This window comes from Gossypium raimondii, chromosome 8 (genome assembly GCF_025698545.1).
Source record: "Gossypium raimondii isolate GPD5lz chromosome 8, ASM2569854v1, whole genome shotgun sequence".
Taxonomy (NCBI): Eukaryota; Viridiplantae; Streptophyta; class Magnoliopsida; order Malvales; family Malvaceae; genus Gossypium; species Gossypium raimondii.
In genome coordinates this window covers 39,513,687-39,523,990 of record NC_068572.1, presented here as the reverse complement: position 1 = coordinate 39,523,990, position 10,304 = coordinate 39,513,687, and the positions used below count along the sequence as shown (strand labels likewise).

The window sequence follows — 10,304 nt, the reverse complement described above, 5'->3', positions numbered from 1 at the left end:
CACGGGCACGGACACGGGCTGAGACATGACCGTGTGTCCCTATTTCGAATGTTACACTGCTTGAGACACAGACATGTGTCTCAACCGTGTGAGCCACACGGCGAGGTCACACGGTCGTGTGATCTCTGTAGTGTAAATTTTCTAAGTTTTTCCTATACTTTCTAAATGTTTTCGATTTAGTCCCGAACTGTTTCTATTATATTTTTAGGGCCTCGATGGCTCAATTAAAGGACGTTATGAATGTATTTGAATGAAATGAGAATATGTATTGCATTGATATATGAATTTAATAGTTTACTATTTTGTTTGTTCGGTAATGCTCTGTAACCCTGTTCCAGCGATGGATATAGGTTAGGGGTGTTACACCTATATTGAGCCCTCGAGGCCCAAGAAACACCTTAAAAACAATTCGGGACTAAATTGAAATCATTTGAAAAGTTTAGGAAAAAATTACATGAATTTTGTTACAGGGGTCTCTCGACCATGTGGCCAGGTCTTGTGCCTCACACGACTGTGACAAACACCAGTGTCTCAGGCCGTCTAACAATCGAACTAGGGACACACAGTCGTGTCCCAGCTCGTGTCCTCATCCGTGTGACTCTCTAAGTAGGGTCACACGGCTATGTCACACGCCCGTGTGTCAGGCCGTGTAACAATCAAAATTTCCCACACGCCCGTGTGCTAGGTCGTATACCTCACTAACTTGCACCCCAAAAACTCATCAGATAACACATGGTCATGTCGCCAGGCCGTGTGTCTCACACGGTTGAGCCACACGCCCGTGTCTCAAGCTGTGTGGACCCAAAATGAACCTTAAACAACAAGTTTACCATTTCAGACTTACTTGAACTCTACGTAATACATTTACCAACCAAAATACCTATTAAAATTGACATTAAACAAGCCCAAAAACATGCCAAATCAACCTCCTAATTCTCTAACTAATGTATCCTTATTGATACCACAAGTATATACAAATATACATCAACATGAAACATTAATCATAACTTATTAATTCACCAAATCTAACACCTAACCAATGTACCTATAATAAACACCTCCAACACAACATTACTTTAACATATAACATTCATATTTGCATCCAAAATAATTTACCTCATACACATGTATCATATAAGTTAACATTTAGCATTTAAGATCATACCTAACGTTTTACATATCCAAAACAAATAATAATGACACAAAAGCCTATTACATGCCATATAATCCAAAATAAACGTTCCAAAAACTACCAAAATTTATGGATAGTGTAACTTGAGTGCCGACCCGATTGTCCAACCTTCCGAGCATCTACAAGAACAATAATTAACACAAGTAAACTCAATGAAGCTTAGTAAGTTTGATGTATTAAAATGATAAATATTACCGAAGTAAGTACAACAATTGAAATAGTAATATGAATACAACCTTGAATGATCCCTATAATCCACAATCTCAATCGATAAATCATAAATGTTCAATTTAATACACAAATATATTGAAAATCCATCAAAATCACTCAACAAGTTACCTTACCGAGATTTTCAATTCGATGAACGACTTACGGATAAGAGTACATCGACAATCCAACCAAACCACACCAGATGCTCATAAGAGCTAATCCATCCGAAACACACCAATGCTTATAAGAGCTAATCCTTTCGAAACACACCAATGCTCATAAGAGCTAGTCCAACCGAAACACACCAAAACAGAGAGTATAACATGAGAGTTCTCAAAAAAATGTTAAACCTCAACCCACTCGGGAAACAGTCTCCACAAAAATCTTCACTCCAATCCCCTATAACATACCATTTCTCGATTGTACTCTACCCTACGTTCAATTCGATCCAAACATCAAATTCAATAATATTTCTCAAATAACCTTTCATCATCAATAATATAAATATATCTATTGTACCATTTTATATTATTTAAAAACTCATATAGATGTTAAATTTTAAACCAAACAAACTTACTTGGACTGAATTGTCATAGTTATAGAGGTTCAAGGACTATTCCATAATTTTTCCTTTCCCACGAGTATCAACTGGGTCTTGATCTAAAATATAAAATTTCTCAATTATCAGCTTACATTTCACATTCCAATTCATTTTACATTTAATACCCTTTTATTTTCTAAATTTACACAATTACCCCAAACTTTTATAATTTTTGTAAATTAATCCATTAACCCGAAAATCATCCAATTAACTATTTTTCTCAAGTCAAAATTATAGTCGAATATACTAGGCCTTTATACAGTCCCTACTAAACATCAAATTCACTATCAAACGCTAAAATTTTGACACTTTCACAATTTAATTCTAAAATCAAAATTTAACAAAAATCACTTCACAAAATAATCAAACAACACAACCAAAGCTTCAAATACATGGTTATCCTAAACAAAATTCAGGATTAATTAATGGAAACTTCTAACATTTTTAACAGATTCAAAATCGAAGGTACGGGCTAGCTGGACCTAATTGTAATAATCTCAAAAACATAAAAATTACAAAAAATAGAATCAAAATGGACTTACATGCAAGATTTAACAATGGTCGAACCTCGAAGTTAAGTTCTTATGGTGTTTTGGCAAGATGAATTTAATAGATGAATAAGAAATGTATTTTTCTTAATTTAATTTTATTTTTATTTCATAAAATTTACCATTTTGCAATTAAAACATGTAATATTTTATAATTTTAATACATAATGCCGTCCAATGTCAATAATAAGGGCTATGTACTACATTTTTCCTTTATAATTAATAATTAAGCCCTTAAATCACCAAAATGTTATAATTACCACATTTTACACCCTTTTCAATTTAGTCCTTTTTCTATAATTAACTATCTAAACGTTAAAATTTCTTAACCAAATTTTAATATGAATCTAATGAATCTATAAATATTCTTAAAATAATATTTACGAGTTGACACGATGGAAATTTATGGTCCCAAAACCATTGTTCTGTCACCACTAAAACTCGAGCTGTTACAATTTTCTTACAAATGACATTAGTTTTCAAACATCTTCTATAACATCCCCACTTTAAAAAAAGAATATTTATGGTAGAAGTCCTTGAATAAGTGATCTATAAATAAATAGTAGTATAAGAAATTGTGATCGTTTTAAAGAAAACTATCGATATGAAAACAGAGAAAATTATTAGTAGGAGCATGTAGTTAAGTTAAAAATCTGTATCGAGCTCGGGAATAAATTGAATAAATTGGAAAAGTATATAGACTAAAGTGCAATTGTCCTATTTTTATTTTGATAGAAATGACTTAATGGCAATTTTACCATTACTTAAAAAATCAATGGTTTCATTATGGCTTTTAAATGATAATTTTATTAAATAATTATTATTTAATATTTTATTTAAAATATTAGTATCTTATTAAGTATTATTATGATATAAATAAAAGAAGAAGAACATATTTCTTTATGTTTCTTTCTTATTCACGAAAGTTGGGGAAAGAAGAAGAAAAAATTATTTCATCATTTTCCTTCAAATTCAAGCATAAGATATGGTTTTTCTTAAAACTTTTCATAGATTTTGAATCTTTGAAGCTTATTTTACATATATGTACCAATAGTTTTTTTATTTTATCAAGTATATTGAAAGTTTCCATTAAAGGATATTAATGGAAGCTTAGAAAACGTAAGTGAAATAGGTACATTTTTTTTATAGGAAATGATTAGAAGATGAATTCTAGCTTGTTAGAAGTGTGAAGAAGAAACAAAAATGGATAGAAAGTTTACGTGGTACATTTGGTCATGGTGAAGAGGAAATCACCTTGGCTACTTTGTGTAATATTGGTGCTAAATGATAGCTTGTGAAACAGTGAGTATGTGGTGAAGAAGAAAATGAAAACGGATAATCAAATCGAAAGATATGCGAATTTCAAACTAGGAAACTTAAGTTGTCAACTTGATTAACCATTCATATTTAAGTTTGTTTTTATTAGTTTTAGTATTAGAATGGATAAATGACATTTTTTGTATTGAATTGCTCCTATTGTAACTAAAAATGAAGCAAGTATCTTGAAGGAGAAAGGCAAAAAGGAGTAAAGCAATTGAAACTTCGATTTATGCTAATATATTATTTTCATGACATAAAGCTTTAGAATATTTAGTTTACTATGGCTAGTTATATTAATTTTATTCTATTTTTATGAGTTTTGGATGAGTTTGAATGATTTAGTTAATATTTATAAAATTAGGTTTCAAGATGAACACTATATTTTTCAAATGATTAAATTAGCAAATTCATGGTTATGATTTGAATTTGAGTATTATGAATTTAGATGGTTGAGCAAGAAAATGTTTAATATGTTTTGAATTGGAAGCCTAATTTTATATTAGGCGATATGTGATTTGAACATAAAACAAAATTGAAATGAGAATTATATGAAAATGGATCATAAAATTTGGTTTTTACCCCCATTTCACTAAGTTCGACTAGATAAGATATAGTTGGTACGTCATAGAGTCTTTACATTAGATTATTTAGAATTCCTCAATTACCAGAGGGTCGAGGGAGAAAAGTTCAACTTGATCAGGTTTTATTATTATGAGCCCCAATTCCCAGAGGGTTGTGGATACTTTGATAACCATCATTGTTGAACAACTCGAGGTGGCGGATTTGTGTATTTGATTATGAGTCTAAACCTTAGTGTGGGGTCTAAATTGAAAGAAAAGTAAAAACAAAAGTTGTATTTATTCAAATTTTCATATCGTGCAAATTAAATTCATTACGCGATTTTGAATTTGATTAAAAAAGCTTATTCTTATATGGAGTTGATGAGAAGTATGCTATTCTAACATGTCTGTGTCTGCTATGCAAGCATGCCTATGTCTATTTTCTTTGGATTTTTTCGTTATGAATTTTCTTTTTTATTCTTTTGGAAACAGTTTTTTATTTATTTGGTGGAGTGGATCTGAGTTTTTTGGCTTACAAAAATGGAAAATGAGTTAGCATATCTTTCTTTGGAAGATGTTGAAGATGAGGGTCTGCTGATTTAAAGAGATCCCAGTTCTCATGTGGTGGAAAATAATTTTAGTTTGGTTGGTTGTTTTCTGACGGTGAGTATAGTACATTATCCTGCTATGAAAAGCACAATAACGAATGTCTAGCATCCTGTTAGAGGAGTTCAGATATCAAATTTGCATGATAAAAGATTTATTTGTAAATTATTTCATATGTTGGATTTGGATCGAGTTTTAAATGATGCATTGTGGACTTTTAATAACCACCTCTTAGTGTTCCATCGATTGGGGGAAGGGAAAGATCCGATGAAGGTTCCATTAATTTTTGTTAATTTTTGGGTCCAAGTTCGTGAGTTACAAATGAGTTTTTTCTCAGAGGTTGTTGTGCGACGATTGGGATAATTTTTAGGCAAGTTATTAGAATATGATTCGAAGAATCTAAGTAAGGGTGTACAAAACTTTCTTCAGGTCAAGGTTCAGTTGGATGTTAGGAGGCCTTTGAAGTGGAAGAAAAAGATTATTTTTGCATCGAGAAACTGTTCTTATGTCAGTTTCAAATATTAGAGATTAACTATGTTTTGCTTTTACTGTGGTCACCTTGGGCACAATAACTCCTTCTATCAAATCAAGATGCCAAAAGGAAAAGAGTCTATCGAGTTAGGATGGGATATATCCCTTCATGCATAGTTTAGGAGAGTTGTTGCTATGCAGAGTGTGTGGTTGATAGAAGATAGTGATGGGGGCAGATTTGGGGGTAATATTCAACAATCGAATATGGGGAATAGATCTCAAGAAGGGATTTGTAGAGGTTTGGGAGTGCGGTTGGATCCTATATTAGGACTTAACTTGGAATGGGTAACAAAAATCTAGGCCAGGAACAGGAATGAGGTAAGGCTAACATGGAGTTCGATGCGGATGAGATGCCGATTAACAATGGTGAAGGAAAACTCAAAGTTTTAGTGGAATAGAAGATGTGATAGTGGTGAGGGAGGAAAAACCAATGGGGAGAGCCCATTTTCTATCGGTGGTTGCCAAGAGGTAAGTTGGCCGGTCACAATGAAAATCTTAAGTTGGAATGTCCGTGGTTTGGGGAGGCTACAGGTAGTTAGAAGGGTTCAGCATTTGCTAAAGATGTATAATCTCTAGATAGTCTTATTTATTTAGACTAAATTGAATGATAAAAGAATGGAGAATGTTCAAAGGCGATTTGGTTACTTTAATGGGTTCGATGTTTCTACGAATGGTTTGCGAGGTGTTTTAACCATAGCTTGGAAAGGTAATAGCACTATCTCCCTTATAAGTTACTCAGCGTATTATATTGATATGGATGTTTAAGAGTCTAAGAGTAATTTACAATGGCATTTCACATGGTTTTATAAGGCTCCTTATGATAGAAAAAGAGAGGATTTATGGAGGATTTTAAAGTTATTGAGGACCTTACAGGATTCCCTGCGAGTGGCATGTGGGGATTTTAACGAAATCTTGTACTCCTTTGAGAAAGTGGGGTGCTCCTAGGGATGAGAGGAGGATGGAAATGTTTAGAGGAGTTTTAGAGGGCTATTACTTAGTGGATGTGGACTATTTTGGATCATGGTATACATGGGAAAGGTGGAATCTTTCAGAGACAAATATCAAAGAGAGGTTGAACAGAGGAGTGGCTAACGAAAGATTGTTGAATTTGTTCCATAACTTCATGGTACGACATATACCCTACTCGTATTTAAATCATTGCCCTCTCCTTATCCAAACGGAGCAAGACATTCATCAAAGAATTATGCGGTTTCGTTTTAAGGCATGGTGGGTAATGGAAGAGTTTTTTTAGGAAGAGGTTTGGAAGTTATGGGGTGGTGATAAAAGTGATTTGTTTGTGAAGCTTGAGTGGGTTCAGAACGGGTTGCTTGACACGAAAATTAAGTTGAATTCAGAGATAGATAATGACAAGATGTTTTGGGAGCAGCGAGTGCGTGTAAATTGGCTACAGTTGGGAGATAAAAACACAACTTTCTTCCATAAGTATGCCTCATAGAGAATATGGACTAATGAAATAGAGGGACTCCAGTATGAGGATGGGAGAAGTAAGAGATTGGCATTTCAAATTTTAAAAGACCGGTTCAAATAGAGAACTGATAGTTGGAGAACGAGATTTTTATCTCAAGGGGGTAAGGAAGTTTTCATTAAAACAGGCCTCTGAGCTATTCCTACGTACTTTATGATGTATTTTTTGTTACCTAAATTTCTTTGTGCTAAAATAGAGGGTACTATGTTTAGGTTTTGGTGGAAAAAAGGGTATGGCTAAAGAGGTATCTGTTGGTGTGAATGGAATAGGTTGTGCGAGTTGAAAAAGGTGGGAGGTTTAGGTTTTCGCAGCCTATCTAAATTCAACTTAGCATTTTTAGCAAAGCAAGGTTAGCGTCTTATACATTATCCAAATTCTTTATTAGCACGGGTTTTAAAAGAAAAATACTATTTGAAGAGTATTTTTTGAATGTTAGGTTGGGGAATTACTGTGGTATATTTGGTAAAGTATTTGAGCCATTAAGGGCCTTCTGGAGATAGACCTTTGTTGGAGAGTGGGCAAGGGTGACAAAATCAATGTTGTGCAGGATGCTTGGATCCTTGGATCTATTAATTACAAAATCAGTGGTTTTGTTCGTGGTAATGGAAAAACTAGAGTCGTAGAATTAATTGACAGCTTGTATAGATCTTGGAAAGAAGATGTGATCCGAGATACCTTTTTCGTTGAAGATGCAGATAGAATTTTGCCGATCACTCTGGCCACGGTGGAATACGATGATCTGTTAGTGTGGAAAGGTTAATCTTCAGGCAAGTTTTTAGTTAGGAGCGCATACAAATTATTACTTGACTCAATAATTGACTCTAATACCCATGAGGTACATAATGCAGTTAGGTTAGGGATAACCATGGGTGTGGGAGAAGTAGAAATTGAGGAAGATGCATTAATAATTATAAAGAAATGCCAGGCCGATGTTGAAGACAAGTCAAAAATAGGAGCTTATATTAGAGAAATACACCAGATTAATGGTCAATTTAATAAGATCTGGTTTAAGCATATTCCTAGATGGGTAAATCAAACAGCTCACATTATTGCCATAGAGAGTTTAAAGAGAGAAGAGTAGTTTTACCTGGAACAAAGTGTGCCTTCTTACACCGTCACTTCGTTGGGACTGGGAAGGCAGGGGGATCGTGAACCTAGCTGAGAATCTCTAAGGTCTTTCATGCTATTAGAGAAGAAGATAGACGATTCTGATGAAAAGTAGCTTCTCCGAAGAATTGCAACTGACAGCAATAATGTGAGATTTGTGGAGTGGTGGATGGCAGTTTCATTAATTTTGACTGGACAGAGGGACTTTTAGTTTTCTTGTTTCAATTAATTTTGTGTTTTCTTCTACCTAGTTGGTCTCGCTGTTGGGCTTCTGTTATCTGTTAAACTTTACTATTAGGCTAAGTGTTTGGGTCCAATTTTTTTCAATAAAGTTCAGTCCTATTATTTAAAAAAAAGCTTATTTTTTATTCGATTTGTCAAAATCATAATATTAAATTTTATCAATATCAGAATTTTATTTTCTTGTGATGTTTTTAATAATATTTATAATCATGTTTTAATTTATTTCAATCAATTAATTATGTAATGTAATGCCCCAAAAATCCCTTATATATTTATTTTTGTATGTTTATGATACAAATATTTGTCAGCTTTAATGGTTATGTGTTCTGGGAGTGTCTAAGAGGTCTCAAGTTCAAGCCTTAGCTTAGGTAAATTTTTGTTTTTAAATAAATAAAACCCTATCTCTAATCAGTAGGCTTATAAATAAATGTTGGTAAATTATGTCAGAAAGGGCCTACAAGTTTGGTGATTAACTGGAGTGTGAATAAGCTAGAGGTCTGGTGTTTGAGTATCTATCCAAACAAATGACTTATTTTATTGCTTGTGTCGTGTAGTTATTTTGGTCCAGCCGAAATACTGAAGAGGTTGACTGAGGGTTGGTTTTGGTTGTTGAGAGGATTATGGTGGGTTAGTAGTAAGGATATTAAGGAGACATTTTAGGGATATGATGAGAGAGTTAGTGCCGAATTGAATTTCTTTTGTTTCTCAAACTTCGGCTGGGGATTGTTTTTTTTTTCTTTTCATTTTGTTTCTGTCGACTGTTTTCCACTCTTGAGGGCCAAATATTGCTGAGGGTTCCTACTTTTTTTTTCTCTTCTCTTTCTTTTCTCTTTCGACTTTGTTCTTCTCTTCGGCGAAAGTGCTCCCCCCAACCTGTTGCTGCCGTCTACTTTCTCTTTTCCTCCCTTGCTCTTTTCCTTGTCGAATTTTGGGCTCTCTATGCTTTTCTTCTAACGTCGATTAACCACATTCCTGTCAAAATATTGTTCTTTTCTCTCATTGATTCTCGTTTGGTTCATCCTTGCTACCGAAAGTGTGGTTGCCTTTTTTTTGGTTTCGTTTGTTATCATCTGCTACACGTTCTTTAACATTCTTTTGGTAAGTATTTGTTTCTTCACCGCTCGGTTACTTGAAGTTAGTTTTTTAAAGAGTTGTGTATTGTTTTAATCAGGAGCCGACCAAGGAACTGGGGACTGTCGTTGACGCATTAGGGGAGTGGAATTTTTCTGTTATTAGATTGATCATATGGGTTCTCCAACTGGAAGTTGGATAACTTGTTTTGGTTTAAGATTTAATTGATTGTGTAGTAAATAATTGAATGGTATTTTGATCAAATATTAGGTACTTAGAGTGTTGCATGGGGTTAGGCGACAAAAAAAAAAGGCTAGGTGGGTAAACACAACACTAAAAATCGGTAATCGGCGAAAAGCCAAAAAGTGGGATTGTTGACGCCACATGAGCATATGGTCGTTCGTGTGGTAGGCCGTGTGACTAAACCTTGGCGTGTGATTTACGAGGTTGGTCATATGCAATACACGGGCCGAACTGAATTGGGCCCACACGGGTGAATCACACGAGTGTGTGGGATTATTGGGCCAAGCTGTGTGATCTACACGGCCAAGGCCATTTTTGGGCTTGTGGGCTACACGAGCGTGTAGGCCCATATGGGCAAATGTCATGGGCTTGTGGGCCCATTTTCACTGAAATGATTGTATGACTGATACGATTATGCATGTTAATAAGCATGATGATGTTCCACTAATTGATACTATATGCCATGATTTTATGCATGATATTATGTTTTAGCATGTCATATATGTATATTGCATTGCATTGGGGTGGGGGTTTATAATGTTCGAAGGAAGTGCACTGAAAGGCCTCGAGCCTAATTTACTAGCAG

General features: G+C 34.3%; 1 long non-coding RNA gene across 1 annotated transcript; it reads right to left on the bottom strand.

Moving 5' to 3' along the window:
• Window positions 1-1,071: 1,071 nt before the first annotated feature.
• LOC128043119 (uncharacterized) lies at window positions 1,072-8,477 on the bottom strand. Its single transcript, XR_008198882.1, has 2 exons — window positions 8,142-8,477; window positions 1,072-1,311 (listed from the first exon to the last, which is right to left on the bottom strand). It is a non-coding gene; the product is annotated as an uncharacterized LOC128043119 (long non-coding RNA).
• Between the last annotated feature and the right edge of the window lie 1,827 nt (window positions 8,478-10,304).